We start from the raw sequence: 26,446 nt of genomic DNA, 5'->3' as shown, positions 1-26,446 counted from the left end.
CCAATAATAATAAAAATAATTTGTTTTTTTTCTGTTTTTTTTTTTTTAAATCCAAACAGCATTCGGTAAGTGTTTTGCCTCTTTCCTTTATTCAAAAGATAATCCAGATAAATAGATAAATCCATCCAAGTAAATTAAATTCCATTGCCTAGAAGGTTTTTTTTTTCTATAGCGCTGTGTTGTGGTGCTGAGAGGCGCAAAGCTACTTCGACTGTTGAGGTTCATTTTTGCATCCCTCTGTGAGTACGACACGATAGTAAAAATAATTTTTTAAGGAAATATTAAATTTTTTGGTTTGAAATTTTTTTTGTATGTATTTACATAGTAATATGGGATTTTGCCTCTGGTATGGAGGTCGATTTGAATTTTGAAGAAACATTTACATACATATTTGCATGCTCAAAATGTTTGGTCGATTTTTATGTTAGGGTTTCGTATATAATAAAATTGACATAAAACAAACCATAGAAATTATTAGATATATTTTAAAGGGAATGAAGAATACCGAGATAAAAGCAATTTGTTGATATAAATTTGGTTCTTCCTTAACGATTATCGCCAGATGTTATCTTGACTACTTAATAACGTTTAGCTAGAAAGAAGGGCTCTTTTTATTTAAAATATTGGCTGAAAGCCAATTTTTAATGGAAAGATTTATAATTGAGGTAGGATTTTGTTTGGAGGTAATCTAACATAATAATTGTTTAAGAGTTTCATTACAATATTTTTTAAACCTTAAATGTTTTTGAAGGGAGCGTATCGGAATCCCACTTTTTAAAATCCCGTTTTTCGAAAATCCCGCTTTTAAAAATCCCGTTTTCTGAAATCCCGCATTTTAAAATCCCGTTAAATCCCGAAAATCCCGATTTTTTTTACAAAATACATGCTTAATACACAAATAAAAAATCATGAGAAATGGACAAAAAATTAGTAAAACTGATTTTTTGCGTTGTAAAGCCCACCAATATGTACCTTCAACACATTATGAAAACGGTATTTCTTTTATAAAAACATAAAATGATTAAAGTCTTAAATTGAGTTCACAAGTAAAAGAAATTTCATTTATTTAAATATTAAAATTGTTGAAATGCATCCAAGTATAAGTTGAAATATATTTATATGAAATTTCTTTTCATTATGAAGTGTGTTCTTAATTTAAGGTGTTGTGATCATTTTATGTTATTATTAATCTATGGGATCATCACGATTTGATTGTTCTTCTGAAACTTTAAAGTAAATATTAGTTTGTTAATTGATTTTTTTTATATATTATATTTGTTGTTAAAGATTTTAATTAAATGCGTTTAGAACAATCTGTCATTTTTTTAATTTGTTTTAGTATCCCGATTATGCAAGCATAACTAGTTGTTTTATCTTAAAAAATCGCGCGATTTTTTAAAATAAAACAACTTGTTTTGCTTGCAAAATCGGGATAATAAAAAACAGGATTATAAAAATCGGGATTTTAAAAAGCGGGATTATAAAAAGCGGGATTATAAAAAGCGGGATAATGAAAAACGGGATTTTAAAAGCGGGATTTTAAGAAACGGGAATATAAAAAGCGGTATATCGAACCTAACCCGTTTTTGAAACTCTTAAAAAATGTCTGGTCTTCTTACATTTCTATCGTAAGATCTATTAGAATTTTACATTACAAAAGTTATTAAAATTTTAGCTTTTCACAAATTGACTCAGCATCGTTTTTTTAGCTGTCGAAATAGTGAAATTGATACAAATATTTGAAAATTTACCAATAGATGAACATGAAAGAAGTATAGGGTCGATATTTTAATTTTCTCAAAACCGCGTAAACGATTTTGTTTAAAAATTCAAGAGTCAGTTCTTAGACAAGGTCTATCTATGGATTTTTGAAATTTCAAAAAGATTAACATTTGATACAAAATGGAAAACCAATTAATTTAAATTTTATGAAGTCATACTTCTTATGGGACGGTGGGTATGAAAATTTGTTTTTTTACAGGAATGTCAAAGGGATTATGACGCGTTCGCTATCTCCGAGACAATTGGGCAGCAGGGCTGTCGTTTCACCTTTACAGTTGGTAGTACTTTAGTATTTAAAAATGCAGTACGCCGCAGTACGGTAAAAAAAAAAACAAACAACACGTGGCAAGTTGCATGTGCATGTTTCATTTGGCATGTGGCAAGTACCATGTGGCATGAATCATGGTGCAAAGTGCATGTGGCAAGTAGCACGAGGCATTTGGCATTCACTATGCAAAATGTGGCAAGTTGCGTGTGGCAAGTAGCATGTGGCAAGTTGAATGTGGCAAGTTGCCACAAAAAATAAAAACAAAAACGTACCTTAATACTCATAAATAAAAGGAAAAGAAAACAACATAAATGAGCTTTTGAAAAAAGTTAAAAACAAATTTTTCCGGGAAATAACCCCAAACGAAACTAACCTTTTATTGCAAAGAAAAGACTGTTACGTTACAAAATGACATTTTTTCGAACACAACTTATTTGTTATTTGATTTTTTGTAAAATAGATTTAATAGAAATAGAAACAGATTTGTCACTATCGTTTGTGAAATTTGATTATATATATATCTTACAATAGGTTACAGTTTTGGTCCATATAATGCAGTTTCGTACATTAATGTCTGTCATCAAACTCCAAATATGTATCAACATTTTTGTTTTAATAATAAATCGATTAAACGAACCAAAGAGAGGCGAATATGCAGATACGGCTCATTTTGAAGTTCATAATACAGATAAATATTCAGTATTCTCGTTTCCAGATGCATTATATTGACCTTTTATGAAATATCATTTTTCGGGGAAATTTAACTTAACACGCAGTTCGTACAAATTTATAAATAGTATCTCTTTCATCCTTGCATTAAATGAAGAACTTAATAACTGTGCAAATTACATTGGACAAGTAGTAGGTATTCATGTTACCGATTATACATACATATATCCTGTACTGTGTTGGTAGATATTAAGTTGAAGCTTGAAGGCCTGATTGTGGTTTCGTGTTATAGAGAGGATTCATATACCATGATATTTTCGAGTTATGTTACCCAAACCGTGTTGGATATAATTATATGTGCTACGAGTATTGGTACTTTTTTTAATCTTTTATATCTTATAAACTTGTTAAATCTCAGTGCATGTCAGCAATGTTTAATTAATAGCATTAATATGATATTAAATCACGTGGTAACAGTTTCATATATTCATATACCTTCCTATTTTGAGTCCTTTAAAGTTAAATATCTAAATACGTCATTGGTAAAGTTAAAAACATATTGCTACTATGTTTGTTACTTTTTATGAAATTAATAGGTATAGAACCAATTAATAACTCCGACAAAAAATTTCATATTGAAGTAGAGAATCATTTAAATTTATAACTTTTTTTTATATACGAGTACTTCATTCAACTTTGAAACCAAAAATATTTATTAAACATGCTTAATATAGTTGAAAATACTACTTATCTTGGTAGTCATGAACAGATAATTGTAATAATCCAGGAACTTAAGGAGCACAAATGGAGTATTAGCCAATTCAAAAGGTAAATGTATTTGATTTTGTAGTTGGGAAAAACTGCTTAAAAATATTTTAGGTACTTTTTTATAATACAAGTTAAACAGGAAAATTATAAGGCTGTCCGTTAGATTCATTATATTGTATATAGTTTATGACCAACATTTCAAAAAAAGTTCAATGTCCAATATTTGAAAAATTGATTAACCTACAAAAAAAACAAAAATCAATGTTTTGTTTTTAATCCAAAAGTATTTTTTTTTTTTTATTTTTTTTTTCATTTATTTCTTTTAAGTTGAACTGAAATGAGTCCAAAATTGAAAAAAAAAAAACGGGTTCGATTGAAGGCACCGTTTATGATTTAAAAAAATGCTTAATCAAAAGATAAAACACACCTTAAAAATATCATAGAACTTTTTTTAAATCACAATAGTTAGAGCCGTTTTCGAGTGAATTGCAATATCTCGTAAATATTATACATAAGTGAGGTATCCCTTCTAATCTAATCTTTTTCAGCAAACCTATAGATAGGGTGTTCTTCTCTTTTCATTTCGGACAGATCCTGAGCTTTCAAAATAAAAATAAAGTTAACGAGCATACTGATTCAAGAATGAGCGAATACAACATCTTACAAAATGTGAAAAAAGTGGATGAAAGAAGAGGCTTAAGGGCTGAAGTTTAACGAAATAAATTGTAAAAATATTATATTTTTATATTATACATACACTGAGGAAAAAGCCACCATAAAACAACGTGAAACCATGAAAGCCACATTGATTTAACTATTATTCGGAATGATTTTGCGTTGAATATGAACATTTTAAAATCAACGTGGAGAATAGGTTAATTTTTGATGGTTTCGTATCTTAAAGTCACATAAATCAAAGTACTTCATCTTTGAAACAAAGACGTTTCAACTTCAATTTATTTTTTCCCTCAGTAAAAAGGTAACGTGTCAGTAAGTTCTCAACTGTATTTCACAAAAAAATATGAGTTCTCAGAATACGTTCAGTTCAGAGTATCTTCCGAGTATGTTTGAAATGTTTGAACTCTATTCAGAGCTTTTGTTTTGAACAAAAAAGAAAAAAACCCACCAGATTTTCATTTTTCCACTCCTTCTGATATTTAGAAACATTCACAAACAATCAGCCTGATTCTGCATTAAAACTCCCGAACTCGAAAAATTCCAAGAATATCTTTATATTTTTATTTTTGTTCCCTTGCCGCAAATAATCATAAAAAAGCGCAAAATTTCACTCAACTTTTTGATTGGGAGCCTATTCTGCCGAACTCGATTCCCCAGGAGTTTTTATTCATAATAGGGCTAAATACTTTAGAAAAAAAAAAACATGACGTTGAAATCAAGAAAATGCGCTATTTCTGAGGACTTACAAGAAACAACTTCATTTATTTGACTAAATTTTGATTTTTTATAGTTACAAAAAACACAGAACACACATTGTATCAATTTGTATCTCTATAATATACTCAGAATCATTTTCTCTGGCGAAATTCAGTTTAAAAATAGCTTGAAAATAATATCTGTTGAGAAAGTTGCTAACGTTGGCACTAGGTACTTTTATACTTTATTTTACCTTCACATATTACATATTATTTCTGAAACTACTTTTGAGCTTTAATTATTACACCTCGTTGGTCTCAAGATAAGTGAAGGATATGAAGTAATATTGTATGTGATTGTGTGTGTGCGGGCTGTCACAAACTCCTTAACGTCTTTTAATATTCATTCATGTGTGCATTAGTCTTGCCTTTTTATATGCATTAAGTACCTTTACCTACCTATGAAAGCATGTTATTACATAAATGTGCCTATATACATAACGAACCTTTCCGACCAAAGTTTAAAGTGCATAAAATTCCATAAAAAAAAAGTAGAGGTAGGATATTGAGCGAATGAGGTTTACATTTTGTTAAGCTTGAATTTCCTTCCGGGGATGATTTCTTAAAAAGGTTTAACTTCTTCATTCATTGGTTTGTTTTTTTTTTTTTTGCTCTAGGACAATTTTTGCTCTTCTAGCAGATTGTAAATTGAGGACAAATAGAGGACACATTAAAGGCGTCTTTAATTGTTTCTTGGGGGTTTCCTTTTTTGCTCTTTAAAAATAGATAATCTCTGGCGCACGTAAAATGTAAATCTATGCATAAAATAGAGAACAGAAGAATTGGCACTTTAACTCACAGAGAAGAGGCTAATAAACTTTGAAAACTTTGCTCGCCGAGAATAAAAGATGAACTTTGTTTTTATAGTGATGTTGAGTGCCGACACAATTTAAGCTGGTGAAATATAAAATAGTGACTGGCTACGGCTATATATGACAAGAAGAAGTATGAAAAGTGAGCTTTTTTATGGATGAGCACGTTAATGATATCATCTTCTTTATTGCTATTGTTCTGAAGTGTTGAGGTGGATGTGGTGGGTTGCTTTGTGTAGTTTTCGTGAGAATATATACTCTTTGTTTTCAACATCACCAGTCGATAATTTGATTGTTTGACCCAGACGAGTTAAAGATTGTATACACTTGACCTATGTATGTATGTATTCGTGTTCGTGTGGAAAGGATTACTCTTAGTTTCATTCGATCGTCTTTCTGGCGAAATTTCAATATAATCTTCGGTGATGCTATGCGAAAGTAATTTCTTAAGAAGTTATGTGAATTTTGCTTAGCACGTATAAAATTTCATCAATGGCGCTTATTATTATTTTAGGAACCGTTTGAGTTTTTTTGAGGTTTTTTTTTGTTTCAAAAAATTAAAATGTTATTAATCACATATTTTGTGCTTGGCGACTGAAAAAGTGCTTTTTTTTCGAGAACAGCACGAACTTTAGAAAAAGAAGGAATGCTTTAAAAGGAGACGCCGATGCACATTGGTTTTAAAGTTCGAAGTACGACTAAAGAAAGAATCTCTGTATTTGACTGTACTTCCGAAGTTGTGCTCTAGTGTAAACTGATGGATGTTCCTTGAATTACGAGTATTACGGTTGAATTGTTCAAGGGGATATGAATGCAGCTAGCTATTTCATCTGAACATATTTAAAAAAAAGTACCTATACTATAAATATAGGCATGATAAATTTCGGCGGTGCTCAAAGATCAGAATGCATCGGTTTTCAAAAAATTGATTTAAAAAAAAAATTTTTGAAATATACATATTTTTTAATAATCGAAAAATGTGTTTTTTGAAAATTTTATAAATTTTAAATGTTACGGTAGAAAACGATTTCGTTGAAATCGCGTTACTCAGAAACTAAAAAAACGGTGCCGTTTATGGTTTAAAAAATATTTTTTTTTTATTTCAAATGTCGGGTCTTATTTGTAACAGTACAAACAAAAATTTTAATCAAAATCTTGGAGCCGTTTTTTTTTTCAAATTTACTTTTCTTTTACTGTTATACAGGGTGTCCCAAAAGTAATGGATCAAACGAAGTATGCTAATAGGGGATCTTAAGGGCTCTCAGAATTTGGTAACTTGTTCATCCCAAATCCTTACGGTTTTCGATTTAATGCAATTCTTGTGAAATTTCGAAAAATCTCGACTTTGCAACAGTATTTTGCTTCCTGCTGCCATTATTGATTTTTGTTTTTTACAATTCTTTTACTAAAACATTGACAAATAATTAGGAACAATTAATTAATTAAAATATTTTTTATTCCATAAGCCATTTCGATGCAAATTAACTAACAGTTTCAAGTTTTATAAAAAATCAATTTTTTACTTTTATTTGAGAGCAACACCACAAAAAAAATTTCTATGGTGTGAGAATGGTTTATTAATTTAAAAAGTTGCCCTGTTATTGTAGTTTTCAAAAATGTATAAAAGTTTCCAAAGTTGCAGTTAGATCGCAAAATATTACAATTTGAATTCAACAAAACAAGGTTTTTCAAAGCAAAAATACAAACAAAAATAGAGGCTTTTGTTCAAAGAAAAATAAACAAATAACAGTTCGAGAAAATGTGTTTGTTTTGGTTGTCTTTTGCTCTGAAAAACCTTGTTTTGTTGAATTCAAATTGTAATATCTTGCGATCTAACTGCAACTTTGGAAACTTTTATACATTTTTGAAAACTACAATAACAGGGCAACTTTTTAAAATAATAAACCATTCTCACACCATAGAAATTTTTTTTGTGGTGTTGCTCTCAATTAAAAGTAAAAAATTGATTTTTCATTAAACTTGAAACTGTTAGTTAATTTGCATCGAAATGGCTTATTGAATAAAAAATATTTTGATTAAATAATTGTTCCTAATTATTTGTCAATGTTTTAGTAAAAGAATTGTAAAAAACAAAAATCAATAATGGCAGCAGGAAGCAAAATACTGTTGCAAAGTCGAGATTTTTCGAAATTTCACAAGAATTGCATTAAATCGAAAACCGTAAGGATTTGGGATGAACAAGTTATCAAATCTGAGAGCCCTTAAGATCCCCTATTAGCATACTCCGTTTGATCCATTACTTTTGGGACACCCTGTATAGCGGGTATACCGTAAGTTTTGGTCCTGCAAAAAAATCACCCAAAGAATTGCGGGATCAACTTTGTTGGCATTGTCCATCATTGAAATTTCATGTGTGATTGTTATTAGGGGTTCGATTTTTTTTATGAATCCTAAACTTGCCCTATAAGTCCCTATATATGTGAGTGAAAGTTTACATTCGATTGTTTCTCTATGCAGCTTTTCAAGACTCATTAACTAATTAATCGTTTCGCATGAGCCCCTAGTTTTTGTTTGTAGCGATTTTTTTAAACATAGTATTTCGTGATTCAGTTTTTCTATTCGGGTCAGTTTTCCGGTTGGGAGTTCATTATCCCAAGTTTAAAGCTAGACGTTTTCAACATGGTAAAGAAGTTAACCCTTTACGATGCGATTCGACCTTAAATCTAATGGTGTTGGAAGCCAAACCCTCTTCTTAGAATTTATGAGTCGAAAAGGTTGCAAGTTTTTACTGAACAGAAAAAGTATGAATTTTAATTACAAGTGGAACACAAGTCGTCAAAAAGTTTGTTACCAAAGAATTCACCAAGGGTGAAAATAAAAAAAAAACTTTAAAACATCACTTAACTCTTTTAATAACTTCTTCAGAACCAGGTAAACCATAAGCAGCCTAAAACTACAAAGTGTCTGCATTATATTGTGATTTAAAACTTTTTTAAGCCATAAGTACCTACCTTTATGTATAAAATTGTACTGGTTACAGATAAAAACAACAATTTTTAAATACACTTGGTACAATAAACAAGAAGATGTTTTATTTTTTAAATTCACATTTTTTATCTCACAATTCTATTCTGTTATTCAAAATCATATTGCCCCACTTCTTTTTCTCCTTCAATATCTCTTTTTATATATTTATGAGATCAAATAGATGCAGTTCTGCTTGTTAGAATTGAATGCCCTTCAAGGCACATCAACATCATCATTCTTGTTGCAACTGTTTGAAGAACTTTTCAAGGGGCTATTTATTTATATAAAAAAAAGAAATCAATTTGATCTGTTGTGAAGTGTAAAAAACTAAGTTGGTCGAACCAATTTGTATTCAGAAGAAAACACTCAAAACTGTATGGACTTTCTATTTTAATATTCAATGAGTTTTATTTTATTTTTTTATTAAGTACAAGGACCTATTGCAATGTGAATGGTCCATAGAAAAACACAAAATTCTTGGTATTTGATTTGAAGTTTTGCAAGGTTAAAAAAATAAAATTGGAATAAAACTTTTTCAGGATAAATCTATTTCCAAAATAATTTCCTGAGTATAATTTGTCTGGGAAGTTTCAATAGCAATTAATAGTATTTTTGAGAGTTTTAAAGCTCCTATTACAGGGATCACTATATCGACTAAACAACTTGCATTTTATTTATTTCAAACTATCAGTCAACAAAATCACTGAAAATCAACTTGTTTTATTATTAAGACATTGGTTTATTTGTTCTTATTGCGGTCACTGTGGTGTATGCGTAACTTTTATTTAAACTAAAAAATTTAACAATGTAAATTGTTCTATTCTTGAATAATTAACCAGACCAATAGACTTTAGTGTTGGTCTAGTTGACCATGTTAAATAATTTCAGATAGAGTGTAGGGATATCTTAAATAAGAGGATTTACAAAAAGATTAAATAACATGAGGCTTTTTTATTTTTTATTAGTTTTTTTTTTTTTTTTTAATATTGAGTGGACTTTAAAGGAACTATATGTATTGAGTTCACATGTTGTTGTTATTGATTGTGCTCGAGTAAAGTATAAGCGCTCATAAAACACTAGGCTGAGGGTCTGAACGGCAGAATCCTGAGCGTAAATTTGATGAGTATTCGGCTCACACGTTGGAGACCGAGGTTCGATTCAATAAGTGCCATTTTTTTAATTTTTGTATTCTAAATAAAATAAAGTTGGTATTCCGTATTGTAGTTAGTATAGATCATCACCTAAAACCATTTTTTCAAAAGAATCCAATCAAAATATTCCTCAAAATAAAAGATTAAAGTATTCAAAATATCAACCAATGATAGCTTTAACTGAGCTCTTTAATAAAATTTTCGAATGAAAAAAAGAGAAAAAAATAATCAAAAAAAAAAGAAAATAAATAAAAAACTGTCAAGGACTTGCTAATTACAACCATAGTGTACATACGATTTATGACCACATAAATCCTTATTCGCACAACTATTCATCTGTTTAACGGAATTTAATAAATAGGGTAAAAATTGTTTAATGCGACGTGTTGTAGAGTCTTACCGTAACCACATGTTGTTAAACCAAATACCTCAGAATATGCATTGACTGTAAATATCTGATCTATCGTTTTCATAAAATTAACAGCAATTAAGTGTATCACCTGACCAAAATTCGTATCGCGAAAACCTTTTACGGAATATTATGGTGTTTATATTTTACCTCAGGATTTACCTGTCATGTATGTGGCTATTATGATTGTTAACACAATTATATGGTAGGAGGATATACCTCATCAGAGAAGAAAATTAAATTTACATAAATTCCCTACTGTTCCAAGAGGCAATAATTATATGTACCTATTCTTCGCTCTTCGGTCATATCGATTGCGTAAATGTGTTGTTTTAAATTAACATTTTAAACATGTGACTTAATTGATGGACAGATAATGTACAGCGTTGCCAACATAGAATGCTCGTTTAATATTTTGGATTTTCCTCAGAGTAGTTTCGTAAGCTGAATTTAAATTTAAAGCCCCCCATTATTCTATCATAATTCCATTTGCCTCTATCAACGAGTTTAAAAAGCTTTTAAGTATATCCATAACCACAGTCTTTTTAAATACCCATTCATTCTTCTAACTTATAAAACAGCCAAAAGTATGTTTAACTTCCACCGAAAAATATATGCATCTATGAATATGAAAATATTTTAAAATTTTTCACTAACAAAAACATTTTCATGACCATCAGACAAAGTTTTACAACACCAGTCATGTACTAAACCCATAAAATATTAAATTTTTCTCAAAAAAATGAAAATTCTGCTGAAAAATTCTAATTAATTATAAAATTTTTCATTTTTTGAAAACAAAAAAAAAAACTTCTCCCTCTATTAATACCCATATGTTGTGTCTGATGATGTTTTTATGATTTTTCATATAGGATTTTAGACATTCCTTTTATTATGTGTAGAGAAGATACCTCCTCTGCACTTTGGAATGTTAAAAAAAAAACTTTTTTGTCTTCACTTCTAGGAATCATGCTTTATGCTGTGAATTTGGGATACATCCACTCTGGCAGGCAATAATTTCTTTTTTTTTTTTTTTTTTTGTTTTTTTATATCCCACACTTGGAAAAGTTTTTATCTTGTGTGAAATTTACTCACTCGGGAGGATACTATTGTGTATAGTACAATAATAATATAACCAAGCTTAAGGCAATCTATATAATAATGTATACACATACCTTCAAACATAAATCCTTTTCGCATCGTTCGTACAACAATACCTCGCCTCTTTCGGTCAGCTTAAAATTCGTACAGATGGACTTGATTTATCAGTGTGGAAACAAATGGTTTATTAACTCGGGTCTATTGATTATTTCAGAGGAGGTAACATAAGTCGGTTGGTTTGTTTAAGTCCTTTTGCAGCAGCAGACCAGACCAGAACAAAACAATGAACAATGAAAGCGCTAAACTGTTAAAAAGATACTTTTGTTAGTTGCCAAGAGTTCCGTTTTATTAATTGAAAAAGTTTCTCTCTCTCTTACGGTTTTATTAGGAGTTGATTGTGGACCTGACTGCAATCCTTAAATTTTTTTGTTTCTTCCTTGTAGATAAAAAGTTAGATGTAACTTTTTCTTTTGCTTTTAATAATCAAAATGTATTTAACAGTTGAAATTTCTGAGAGAAAGATTTTCATTTTGAAATTATTATGTTTGAGTTCCTAGAGGCGATTTTTTTTTTCATTGACTTTGAAAGAATATTTAACTTTAAAATAATTTCAAATAATTTATTTTTTCAAGTTTTTTTTTTTTCTCAAAACATCCGCTAACTACAATCAAATAATCTTAATTTGTAGAGGTATGTAGGTAAACAAGTAGTAGTTATATGGACGAATCGTAGCTTTGAGTTGAAGAACTTTCTCTGTAATTTACAAATTGCGGGTGTTTGTTTTCTACCACCCCCGTAGGTTTCTGCGGTGGATGGTAATTAGTAGTTCAAGTTTCTTCAAATAGTTTGTAAAGAATGGCTGTGAGAGTGGACTTGGGAATGTTGAAGTTTATATTGTTTTTACTCGTTAAGCTTTGGGTTAATATTTGTTGTTGGTGAGTGAATTTGAATTAGATTTTAAATAAAATCCAAAAAGTGGATCGTATGTTATGGCTCTTAAAGCCTTATTCATAAAGTATGAAATCTTGATGACTGCATTAACCTATTAAAGGAGAAATAGTTAATAGTATGGTGATTCAAAGTTCAAAGGCATTTCTAAAAATTATTTTTTTTTTTCGAAAAATCAAGTACCTCAACCAACATCAAGATAATGAAAAAATATGTAGTTAATTTATGAATCGTGAAGTGTTAACAAATGATTTGTTAGGTGCACGCGTGAAATGTAACACATAAAAGTGTTATGCTTAGAGTGCTACACGTAAAGTTCGACATGCAATGTGTTGTCAAAATAATTACACATTCACTCGAACACGGAATAATGCTATTTTGCTATACATTGATGTTTAAAAATAAACATTTCTGGAAAAGAGCATTCGCTTCAAGTAGGTATTAAAGCAACAAACGAAAGATTCATAACTATTTATGTATACATAATTAAGGCAAGACTCTTATTATTTATTAGATTTTTGCCTACTTATACGCTACATAACTTTTTTCAAATTGTTGGAAATATGCTTTATTTAAAAAAAATAATAATCACGCATTATTCGTGGTTAAGACAATCTACACTTGTGTATAAGTTTGACAGCTATAAGACAACAATAAACAAGGTTTTTGATCACATTTTCCAAATTTAAACAGTTGTATAAACGTTTATAAATACGGGGGATAGTCATTTACTATTATAGGGCAAATAATAGTGAACATTTTATTCAATGTGACTTCAATGTGGTTCCAAAGTAAAAATTTATTACTTGCTCTATAGGGCAAGTATTGGTTTTGTGTCAAAAAAAAAAAAATTGAGGTTTTAATCAAAACTAACATTACGATGATGGAGAAGTCCGAAAAAGTGGTTTTCGTCATGACGTCCGTCGGTCTGTGCGTCGGTGGACGGATTTTCTTGAAATTTGGTACAGATGATTTTTTCGTAATTTCCAAGGTTGTTTTTTTTTTTTAATATCTCGCTTAGAACATACACTTCGCGTCACTTGAATAGAAACAACATTTTTTCTTTAGAAAATAGCGATTGGTGCTTTGGTGAGGTAACTTAGTAGATTTTTGGTTTTGCATTTTCAAAGAGGAACTTTTAACAAACAATGTTGTAAAAACAAAAAACCCAAAACAGAAACCGTATGGCTTCTAGTTGCGTTTTTTCGCATTACCTCACAAAAAACAGTGTTTTTTTTGCGTCACTTGAATAGAAACAAGCTCTTAAATTAGATAAAAATGATGAAAAATCATGGAAAACACTAATTATAGTAAAGCAATATTAAGCTTTGACATTATTTGCACATTATAACCAATTATGGGCTACGAGCTACCAATAGGCACCACAGAAAATGCATAAATAGAATTTAACATTGAAAATGCACTTCTACTGTACACAATCGTGGACCTAATTGGAGAAAGTGATAAAAGTGTTTAGTAACTTCTTACAAATTAAGAAAATGACATTTTCTACAATTTAAGGATTGAATAAGTGAAATAAACTTTCGTTTAACCGGAATGCATCTGTTTTGTTTTTATTGCGTTGTTTTTTCTTGAACTATCCTTGTGCAATCTCTAAGACGGTTGTTCTTCCACGTTCCTAAACTTGCCAAGAGCTTCTACCATTATTTCTTTGTAAAAGTTAGCATCCGTTTTTGAAGCGCGAAGCTTCAATTTTGCTATTGCACATCATTAAAACAAAGCGTATTACTATAACACATTTTAGTGCCCTGTATTGGCGATGCGATTAAGGTTATTCTTTTATAAACCAATGAAATAGGGCTAATATTAACGTGGTCCATCTGAGTTGGTATGTTTTCCTTTAAAAAACCACTCTTTACCCCACTACTTTTCAGTTCGAATGCAACTATAAAATAGTTAACTTTTTTGTAATCTTAGTAGAACTTAAAATGTTGTTATTTTGCATTTTGAGGCTTTTTTAATGTTGTGCACCTTTTATAACTTCCAGGATGGAACACACCAACACGTTTCCATCGCACTATCACCACGTTTTTGGCCGATTTTAGCGGCAAAGTGAAGAAAATTGCAGCTAGTTTTTAAGTTATTTTTTTCTCTGCTCGTGACTTGGGTCTCACCTGTCTTATTTTTTGATTTGATCACTAGTTTCCGATATTTTAAAAATTATCTCATCCAAATTTGGCAAATTTTCCAATATCTTTCTCGATTTTGCATAGTGCAGGTGCATTTCCAATGTTAGCTGCTATTTATGCATTTTCTGTGGTGCCTATTGGTAGCTCGTAGCCCATAATTGGTTATAATGTGCAAATAATGTCAAAGCTTAATATTGCTTTACTATAGGGTAACTTCGGGCATTATGGCGCACCGGGCATTATGGCGCACCTCTCAACTACCATACTTCCAATACTCGCATTTAAATAAAACCAATGCAGAAACTTTGGTCTTCGTTGAACCCTAGCCTTGTGAAAATCGCAGGTCAGTGCTATTATTTGTGTGTCAAACAAAAAAGAAAACAAAAAAAATATACCGGTTCTGGGTTCCAATATAATATTGCTTTGTTTTTGTTTGTGTGTATCTCGGTAACTATACAGTGCACGTGTTTGTTGTGAAGAGTGGAATGCAGAGTACAGTTTTGGTTTGGTTATATAACTTGTAATATTTTAAATGAAGTAAGAATTGTGTTTGGTTTTTGGTGTTTTGTGAATATGCGTATATTTTGCAATATGGCGCAGATGCAGTAGGGGCATTATGGCGCTACATTATAGCCGACTGCGCCATAATGCCCTTATGTAAAACTAATTTCAAAAGTTACTTACATAATGTCTCTGCATTTTTTTAAATTTCAAATTAACCTCAATTTAAGTTAATTTTATGAAAGTTATTTACAATTATATTTCAGAAATGCCGAATATACGTAAAAAAAGTAAAGGGCTCCGAAGTAAATGGGGTTCACCATATTGCCCGCACATAGGGCAATATGGTTTTTTTTGGACTATTTTTAATTTAATTTATTTTTTGTTAAAAAGCTTGAATTTTTATTCTTAAATAATTTATTTATGTTACGTTTTTATGAAATTTAATTAAAAAAAATGATTGAAATAAAAATTGTTGTCCGTAGTAAAGTTATTTGAGTTTGTGCTTAGGTATGCCATAATGCCCTAATTTACCCTAATTAGTGTTTTCCATGATTTTTCATCATTTTTATCTAATTTAAGAGCTTGTTTCTATTCAAGTGAAGCAAAAAAAAACACTGTTTTTTGTGAGGTAATGCGAAAAAACGCAACTAGAAGCCATACGGTTTCTGTTTTGGGTTTTTTGTTTTTACAACATTGTTTGTTAAAGGTTCCTCTTTGAAAATGCAAAACCAAAAATCTACTAAGTTACCTCACCAAAGCGCCAATCGCTATTTTCTAAAGAAAAAATGTTGTTTCTATTCAAGTGATGCGAAGTGTATACCTCCAATACAAAGTGTTCGAGGTATTGCAATTTTCTCGAAAACGGCTCTAAACGACTCTAACGATTTTGCTTAAATTTAACACACGTAATGTTGTACGTAAATCTAACATAATTGCGTTTTTAGTTTTTCTCAAAAAAATACGGATAATGGAAATATGATATTAACTTTTTTTAAATCGCTGATGTCGGCTCTTTCCCGTACAGCGTGATTGAGTTATTACAACTTTCTCGAAAACGGCTGTAACGATTAAGATTAAATTTGACATACATAATTAATCCAGTCAAATAAGGATTTAACCTCGGAATGAATGTTAGTAGAAATTTTTTTTGCTCAATATCTTCCTTTTGCCATTCTATAACATAACTCAAAAGTCTAGAAAAATCTCATGTCCGCTTGTCGCGATTTCAAGGTCAAATCGCGAAATGGAGATTTTCAAAATTAGCAAAAATAGGCTATGGTATTATATACACATATGATACATGATTTTAAGGTATTTTTTAATGCTGATTCCAAAAAATCTAAAATCAAGGCAATCTGACGTCTCTGAAAAAAGTTATACCTGTTTTTCATCTTTCAACCCATATTATTATAACAGTTGCTAACTTACTACCGAAAAACCTTTAAAAGTAATGGTAGCGGAATCATATTTTGCATGAGGGTTTTCATATCCATTATCATTAAGAATCAAAACAATGCAATGCAAAAAAACATTTATATCTATGACAAAATGGTATTTTTTGAGAAAAGGGGAAATTTAGGGATGTGCACTAAAAAACATCCTGGTACGATCTTGGAATTAGTGCTAATAGGCTAATTTTTTTGTTTCTATCTTTGTTTGGATATTCTATAACTATGTCAAAAATCTAAAAAAATCTCATGACCGCAAGTTCTTATTTTCCAGGTTAAACTAAGTTAGGTGCAGATTTAAAAAAAATAATAAGAAAATTTTAGATTCTTATATGTATACCAACATAACCCATATCATTTCAAGGTATTTTTTAACGCTGATTCCAACAAAACCCACAAACAAATCAATATGACCATCCCTGAAAAGTAATGTACCTTATTCATGTTGATCTGACACAAATATCTGAAGAGTAGTTTTTCAATTTTTTCAAATCTGCACCTTATCTTCAAACCAAGAAAATTAGGACTTGCGGACATGAGATTTTTTTAGATTTTTGAGGGTAGTTAAAGAATATCCAAACAAAGATTAAAATGAAAAAATTAGCCTATTAGCACTTATTCCTAAGATGAACAAGAATCTTCTTTAGTGCATATCCTAAAATTTGCCCCTCCATCAAAAAATACCATTATTTCGTAGGTATATATATTTTTTGTAATGGATTGTTCTGATTTTTAATAATGATGGATTCTAAAATCTTCATGCAAAATTTGGTTCATCTACCATCACTTTTAAGGGTTTTTCGGCAGTAAGTTTGCAACTGTTATAATAATATGAGTTGACAGATGAAAAACAGGTATAACTTTTTCCAGAGACGTCAGATTGTCTTGATTTTAGATTTTTTGGAATCAGCATTAAAAAATACCTTGAAATCATGTATTATATGTGTATATAATACCATAGCCTATTTTTGCTAGTTTTGAAAATCTCCATTTCGCGATTTGACCTTGAAATCGCGACAAGCGGACATGAGATTTTTCTAGACTTTTGAGATATGTTATAGAATGGTAAAAGGAAGATATTGAGCAAAAAAAATTTCTGCTAACATTCATTCCGAGATTTACCCCTTTTTTCTCCTTATTTTACTGTATTAAATGCTGTAAGTGATTTTAATATAATTGCGTTTTTGTTTTTCTCAAAAAATACGGGTAACGGAAATATGGTGTAAGAAATTATAAACAAAAATTACACAGAAATTATAAAAAAAAAATTACCTACACATTTTTGCATTTCTTATGAAATTCCTTAAAAAATCAAATTATAATTTATTCAAAATATTTTTCAAAAAAAGCTTTGACATAAAAGGTACTTTTATCATAAGAGCAAGTTCGTGCGACCCCAGTAGTGCATTTTATTTTTTTACAGCGAAGGAGAATGAGATGAATAAGTCCAAATAACCAGCATTCATGAATTATAAGGATTTAAAAGTTAGAGTCAAATTAATAAAAATCATTTCGATGTATTTATAATAAGAAAATGCACGAATGGTTTCTACGACCTTCCTCTTAAAGTTCAAGTTTCACAAATAAAAAAAATTGGTAAATACAAGTTTGAAAAAAAAATCAATCCAATTCTTAAGTAAATAAGCAATGTTGATTTTTCAAAGAAGTACGCATTTGTGAAAAATAATTTTTAGAAGATATAGTCGGAGAGGCGACCGTCGAGTTACTTAGCTCATAAGGTTAGAGGTTAAAATTAGTTTCAAATAAAAGATAAGTTGATCTTGAAAATAAAAAAAACGGGTTGCCACTTCTAAAATGGGAACTTCCATGTGGCAACCCTATTTTAAAGGAAAAATTGTCACATAACTAATACATTCATATCTTTGTTGTTTGGCCAGATAAACAAATCTTTGAAATGCCAAATGAAAATCAAAATAGAAAATAAAATAAAGAACGAAACCCTACAAATGTGGCAACCCCATTCAAATGAAAACAACCACTGACAACATTTTTCTTTGAACAAAACAGTTTAACTTTTTATGCACTAGAAAGCTGAACTATACACCATATTTTAGATAATACTCTCTTCTATCTAAAAAATGTCGGGTGCCAAACCGCAAATGCAGACAAGTACTCGGCAACCCTACTCAAATGCTAAAAAACACTAAAATCACTTGTTTTTAGGCCAAAGTGTATAATATAAAAAAGCTATAAAATAAATCATGTTTAGCTAAGACTCTCTTCTGTGCCACCTCGCAAATGCAGACAAGTACTCGGCAACCCTATCCAAATGCTAAAAAACACTACCTTAAAAAATGTCGGGTGCCACCTCGCAAATGCAGACAAGTACTCGGCAACCCTATCCAAATGCTAAAAAACACTACCTTAAAAAAGGTAGAAACCATTTTTCTAGGACTAAAGGTTTAGTCAGGACATGTATGTCCTGGGTTTATTAAACCAAGCATGTTTTATTAAGACAAGCATATCAGTAGCATGAAAAATAAAAGACATGCATGTCCTCACTAAACCCCTAGGCCTAGAAAAATGGTTTATACCTTTTTAAAAAGGGTGAACAGAAAAATTTTAAATATAGGATATATCTAAAAAATGGCATTATAAGTCAACATATACCTATTTCAAATGAGAAAAAACTTTAACCCTCTTGGGGCGCCATCTAGCGTAAAAATAAAAATCGGAAAAAATTAGGGAATTTTTTTTTTTTTATTATTTAGAAACAGTTTTTCCACTTAGGAGCTTGATTCAAAAATAAGAACGCCTTAATGTATACATATTTTGTATGAATAACTAAGTCCATGAGTAAGCTCATTTGAAATTTTTGGAAAGATTTATTGCAGCAAAAACTTCCCCCCGAAATGATGAACAAGTCAGATATGTGACTGATAGTACCTCCCATCTTCGAGTAGACGTCATGTTCACAAAGCCAAAACCACGAATCTGCAAAATTGTAATTTTTAGAAAAACGGCTTCAAAGTGCAACGCTCAACGGCCATTGATAGCTTGGGCTGCTAGACAACAGATGGAGGGTGGGAGGATTGGGTTGCATTTAATAAAGGGACCGATAACAAGTTATAAACGACGCATTAAAGTGAAAATGTCCAAAAATGTAGATTCGCGGTTTTGGCTTTGTGCCGACATTACATGCCACTGAGATAGAGGCTAGTGAAGAAACAAAAAACTTTCGACATTCAATGCAAAATATACAATGTTCATTAGAACCACCCATAAACAACTCTGTAAAAAATCCGAACTAACGCACGGTCTGAAGTAAAATGTTACTGTATTGTAACGATGAATTACCGAACTACTTTTAAGATAAAAGTCTGAACACACTACCTGCTACAGTAAAGGTAGAAATGTGAACGGACCTTTAGTAATTAAGAAACTACCCTCTGAACGCATCCAAAGAAATTCCCTCGACTGCTGAATATCCCAAAATATCCCACTGGACTGGAAGTATGAAGCGCCCCCTCTTGGAAAGGAAGCTTCGAGAAGCAAAGACGAGAACCTTCGAAGACATTCTCGAATTCCGAATTTCAGGTATAAAAGGGCAGCGTGGACACCGACCGGAGACAGTTTAATCTTGAATGTGAAAGAGTACAGTACAAAGTGAAATAAAGTGTTGGAAATTGTTAGTAGTAAATAAAGTGATTGAAAAGTGTGTTTGTTTGAGCGAATAATAAAAGTAAATTGATTTGAAATAAAGTGTGTTCTTATTTGAACGGAAAGATAAGTGGAAGTTAAAATAAACGAAATAAGTTTTATTGTGAACCCGGAATAAAACGTTACAGTATTATACATTAATTAAGATTTTTTAAAAACTGTGATTAATCAAAAATAACGAAAATTCTGTCAAAATCAAAACAAAATAAATCTCAAAACCAAACTTAATAAAAAAACTATGTAAATAAAAAAAGGGAAAATTTAATAAATGTACATTATGTGGAACATTTTATCCGGCAAGAAAACTGTTCTGGAGCCAAAGTTTTGTGTGAATAATTACTGATGGTGGTTGATAAAGATAACGGTTAGAATATTTCTAGCTTAAACTTTTAACTTAAAAAATATTCAAAAATAAGCCAGGTATGTATGTGTGTCTGTGTATGTTATGTAAATTTATGAACATCTAAAATGAAAAAAAAAAAAAATACATTCCTACAGGAATAGAAAATTATCCTAAATTTCAAAAATTTTATATTATTTGTCATTATTGGTTTATTTTTTTTTTTTCCTTTATAAAGAATGACTTACCAAGTTCTTCTTCCTTATCAATATCCGATCTGTTCTTACAAGTCTGAAAGCAAAATAATTATTCGGTCTACGTTTCTTTATTTTTATAAGTGAGGCTGTATAATACAAGCTATATTCTATTACTAATATTAAAAATAAAAATGCGACAAATAAATAAAAGTTGCAGGTACTTAGAAATTACCACTTTAAAATGGCTAGCAGATTTGATGCTTCTTTTCCAATTTTCCCAAATACTTCCAATAATCTACCAAAATAAGCTGTTTTAATATAGAAATTTCAAAGCAAAGTCACTGACTGAGTTTTATTTAACTTCGGTCAAAGACAAGAGTGGGTTCTTTTAAATAAAATTTGAAACATATAAATAGTACAAAAAAAATCAATGGAATTTTTTTTTAAATATTTTGTACCTACTTTTTGTTACTTTTTATATGTATGTTCTTTGTTTTGTTTTGTGTTGAAATTAAATTTTAGAAAATTTTAAATCATTTTTCATATAAAAAATCAAAAATTCAGTAGGATTTTTTTCAGTGTAGAATTGTTGTTTTAATTTCTTCATCCTTTCATAAGCCACAACACGCCTGTTGCATACAAAAACCAAAACAAAGTATGTACCTACCAACATCTTCATGGTTTTCAAATATGAACATAGAAAGCTCGTTAAAGCTTAAAAAAGTTTTTTACAGGGTGTTCAATGATGATAAACAGATAACAGAAAGATTCAGGATTCACTACTTTTGTATAAATTAGCTTAGGAACTTATTTATTTTTAAAGTTTTGTGATAAAAATGTATTTCGGTTTGTGTACAGACTAAAAGCTTCCGAATCGTCCCAAAGTAAATTTTATTGTTTTTTTTTTATGGACACTCTTTAAGGATAAAGCCACTGAACATTGAAGTAGAGCAAACATTAAAATAGATAAGCTTTTTAAATTCATGGATATAAAAAATGATTATTATCTAAAAGGAATGTGCTTAAATAAATTATGCAAACTTTAAACAGATTTAAGATAAATTTTATTGTGGGGCTCTGTGAGCTTAATGGCAAGGACTTTAAATCATTTATGTTTACATAGAGAATCAAATTTTGTTTCAAGTAATATTGAATTCAAATTTGTGTTTCGTTTTTGTATTCAAATTATTTGTGAAGGCCAACTTGATTAAAGAAATATTGATTTTATTATAAAAAAAAACACTTTTTTTCTTTGAATTGATTTTAATGAGTATTATAGGATCAATTTTATTGTTTAAAGGGTAAGGGTTTAATCCAGTCAAATAAGGGTTTTACCTCGGAATGAATGTTAGTAGAAATTTTTTTTGCTCAATATATTAGTTTTGCCATTCTATAACATATCTCAAAAGTCTAGAAAAATCTCATGTCCGCTTGTCGCGATTTCAAGGTCAAATCGCGAAATGGAGATTTTCAAAATTAGCAAAAATAGGCTATGGTATTATATACACATATGATACATGATTTCAAGGTATTTTTTAATGTTGATTCCAAAAAATCTAAAATCAAGACAATCTGACGTCTCTGAAGAAAGTTATACCTGTTTTTCATCTCTCAACCCATATTATTATAACAGTTGCTAACTTAATACCGAACACCCCTTAAAAGTTATGGTAGCGGAACCAAATATTGCATGAAGGTTTTAAGATACATTATCATTCAGAATCAGAACAATGCAATGCAAAAAACATTCATATCTATGACAAAATGGTATTTTTTGAGAAAAAGGGAAATTTTGGGATGTGCACTAAAAAACATCCTGGTACAACCTTGGAATTAGTGCTAGTAGGCTAATTTTTTTGTTTCTATCTTTGTTTGGATATTCTATAACTTATGTCAAAAATCTAAAAAAATCTCATGTCCGCAAGTTCTAATTTTAAAGGTTAAACTAGGTGCAGATTTAAAAAAAAATAATAAGAAAACTTTAGATTCTTATATGTATACCAACATAACCCATATCATTTCAAGGTATTTTTTAACGCTGATTCCAACAAAACCCACAAACAAATCAATATGACCATCCCTGAAAAGTAATGTACCTTATTCATGTTGATCTGACACAAATATCTGAAGAGTAGTTTTTTCAATTTTTTCAAATCTGCACCTTATCTTCAAACCAAGAAAATTAGGACTTGCGGACATGAGATTTTTTTAGATTTTTGAGGGTAGTTAAAGAATATCCAAACAAAGATTAAAATGAAAAAATTAGCCTATTAGCACTTATTCCTAAGATGCACAAGAATCTTCTTTAGTGCATATCCTAAAATTTGCCCCTCCATCAAAAAATACCATTATTTCGTAGGTATATATATTTTTTGTAATGGATTGTTTTGATTTTTAATAATGATGGATTCTAAAATCTTCATGCAAAATTTGGTTCATCTACCATAACTTTTAAGGGTTTTTCGGTAGTAAGTTTGCAACTGTTATAATAATATGAGTTGACAGATGAAAAACAGGTATAACTTTTTCCAGAGACGTCAGATTGTCTTGATTTTAGATTTTTTGGAATCAGCATATACAAAATACCTTGAAATCATGTATCATATGTGTATATAATACCATAGCCTATTTTTGCTAATTTTGAAAATCTCCATTTCGCGATTTGACCTTGAAATCGCGACAAGCGGACATGAGATTTTTCTAGACTTTTGAGATATGTTATAGAATGGCAAAAGGAAGATATTGAGCAAAAAAAATTTCTACTAACATTCATTCCGAGATTTACCCCTTTTTTCTCCTTATTTGACTGTATTAGTTGGATCTTTGAAATAGAGAAATGATATTTAATATTAAAAAGTTTTCCAAAATAATAATTAAAAAAGTCAAAAGTTTGGTTTTCAAAAACAATTTAATTCAAAACTGGCTATTAAGCTTTCATTGGGGAAACGAATAATTGCAGAAATAACAGCTCGTTCATTTAATTGTTACTTTTAAGAGGAAGTACTTTATAACAGAATTACATAAGAAATAATATAAGTCAATTTCTCAATGATTATAATGATTATAACTTAAGACAGCTTATTGCTATAATTTTTTTTCGGGATTACTGTATTAAATTAAGTTCTCAAAATTGCAAATAATATATTTAGCATTAAATCCGTCAAAGTCTCACAACGCTCAATTCCCAAGATTCCTTTACTACGTTCCACAGTTCCCGATTATTCGAAGGCTTAGCTTTCCTTACTTCTCTCTTTATATCTCCGCATACATTTTCTTTCGGATTGAGGTCGGCTGATTGTGCCGGCCAATAACCTTAATTCCGTTACCTCGAAACCATTTTTTAGCTGCTCGACTTGTGTGCTTAGGGTCGGGCAGCTACCGGAACGCTTCCAAAACGAGTCTAAAACGCGTCTAAAGCGCGTCCAAAACGTGTCCTTGTCTTTGGGCAAACTCGCTGATTAAATATTGCATAGCTGAACAAGATATACTTTTATGGATAAAAACGATAACTTTTTTTTAATATTTTGGATTTGAAATGATCTTTCAGCTGTCGTGCTAACCGTAAAGGTCAACAAACCTCATACAAATTTTAGCTTTGTGACGGGATAAAAAAAAGAATTATTCTCAGAAATTGTAGCTAATTAAATGAGAGTTTGTGGCACAAAAATGTTTTTGTTAGTAAAAGTAAGCTCAAAAGACACATTTAAGAGTCGAAAAAATGAAAAATTCAAAAGGTTTGTCTTACAGAAGTTTAAAAATCCCGAATATCGGGGATGCAAGCGATTCATCTCGGTCTAGTTTACTTTAAAATCTGTAGATAAATTTTAGAATTTTGAATTTTTTCGTATTTTTAAAGCTTACTTTTGAGCGGACTTGTATTTATAAAAGCTGAAATATTTCAAAAAGACTTGATTTTTGAAGCTCAGGGGTTTGCACCGTAAAAGCTACAATTACTGAAAAAAAAAAAAATTAACCAACAGGTTTTTTTTCTACCAGTTTTTGTTACATCATTTGAAAACGGAAATAGTTTATCTGGTTCTAAGGCGTCGTACATACTATTCAGACAATGAAGGCTCTTAAATCCTTGTTGATCTTGACCCATATCAAAATATCCAGGCGAAATATCCGTTGACTTTAAAGTACAATTCCGGATTTGAAAATCTTATTTAATTGCTCTTGCCAACTCATCAAAAAAGGGCTTCCTTATGTTCCTGCTTTTATTTTTGAATAAAAATGCTTTCTTTCTCTAAGAGCCGATTTTTCAATATTCTAATAAACAGTCAGTTAACTGTTCGACGAATAAAGTTGTTAGGCTCATAAACAATCAGATAACAACATTGAATTTTTCAATCAAGAAAAATCTATTCTACAGAATAATAAAAAAATGTCAAATTCAAAAATATTCAAAATTAAACGTCATTTTAATTCAGAATTGTTTTTTTTTTTTTTTTTGTGTTCCGCTCTATTTTTTATCGATATTTTCTTCAAAACAGCTTTGACAATTGACACAATATTTTTGTTGAGATTAGATTCGTCTCTGAAAAAAGCAGATAGTTTTATTCCTCTATTAAATGTTTTATTAAAGGAATAACCTATATCTGACTGTTGAAAAATTGATTTTTTCTCTATCTGGGGAATAAGTAGGTACTAATTGACTGTTTAACTGACTATTGAAAAATTGGCTCTAAGTCATTCTGTGCTGAAGGAGTTTGGAAATAGGATTTATAATTTCAAACACAATAATCGTAGGTCTCTAAAATGTTACTTACATTTTTACATTCGTTTCGTTTATAGATACACAAGAAAAAAACTATCCCAAAAACACATGTAGTACACTGTACAAAAAGTGGTTTTTAGAAAATTTTTAATACTCAATTTTTTGGGGGCCCCTATATCTCCGGAGCCCTGTTACATGGATACAGCTGATACAGCTGTAGCTACGCCACTGTGCAAATCCCTAGAGTTACCATGCTTTTTTATCTCTTTTACCAAGTTTTTAAAGCGTTTTTCCCTAGGTATCGCGGCTTAGACTTCATCGCTCCACCACCATGTTTCTTCATCGTGTTGGAAGTTTACTTTAGAAGTTCCTTCGTGTGACTTCGTTTTTCAAGTAACCAGAACCAGGTTCTTTGCAGAGATTCTCACATATGTTGTAATTAACTCTCTTCTTTTTAAACACTGTTACGGCTGTATTATTCACTAGTTTTAATAATACACTCCTTTTCATCAGAATAGGTACACAACTTTTCAAATTTTCAGTATTAGTTTTTTCCTACAGTTTAGGAAAAATAATAATTTTTTGATGTCAAGTCATTGTTTAAGATGTTAACAGAATCAGCAAAAAAAAATAATTCAAAACGTGTGGTTATTTTTCTTGTTTCTCTATGGCAAAGCATTTCACATCGAAAAACTGAGGTTTTTTTTTGTTTCATCAGAATAGGTACACATAGAGAATGATGTCAAAGTGGTCCATGACAAGGAATTTAAACCAAGTTCTTCTTAAAAATGTATTTAACTTATTTTATTTTTTTTATAGTGGACTTTTTATTCATAAAAAAATAATGAAACTGGCTAGGAATTGCATTGTTAAATCTTTCTATGCAATCTATCAGAATCTCTTTCCTAAATTTTTAAATGGCTGGTTAGGAAATATTTTTGTCTTAAAATCGACTATCGCAAATTTTATCAGTACGGGCTAGTCATTTCCAAACATTTTCAAAAACGTTCAGGGCTGTTTTCTATGGTAGATACTGAAGCACTTCCTAAATTTGTACTTCCTCCCAATATTTTACAGAGC

The 26,446-nt window shown here is 30.2% G+C and overlaps 2 protein-coding genes across 3 annotated transcripts in view; one reads left to right on the top strand and one right to left on the bottom strand.

Annotated features, from left to right (window-relative positions):
• LOC129910517 (XK-related protein 4-like) overlaps positions 1 to 12,051 on the bottom strand; it is a 141,600-nt gene extending 129,549 nt beyond the window's left edge. The window contains exons 1-2 of the mRNA XM_055987929.1: positions 11,759 to 12,051; positions 11,456 to 11,685 (exon numbers count right to left, since the gene is read on the bottom strand). The gene's annotated coding sequence lies outside the window, so the exon portion shown is untranslated. The remainder of the gene's footprint in view (positions 1 to 11,455; positions 11,686 to 11,758) is intronic.
• Positions 1 to 26,446, top strand: part of LOC129910514 (inactive dipeptidyl peptidase 10) — a 178,366-nt gene that overhangs the window by 99,960 nt on the left and 51,960 nt on the right. The window lies entirely within an intron of this gene.

The sequence above is a fragment of the Episyrphus balteatus genome, chromosome 2 (genome assembly GCF_945859705.1).
Source record: "Episyrphus balteatus chromosome 2, idEpiBalt1.1, whole genome shotgun sequence".
NCBI classification, from domain to species: Eukaryota; Metazoa; Arthropoda; class Insecta; order Diptera; family Syrphidae; genus Episyrphus; species Episyrphus balteatus.
This window is presented reverse-complemented; position numbering and strand designations above follow the sequence as displayed.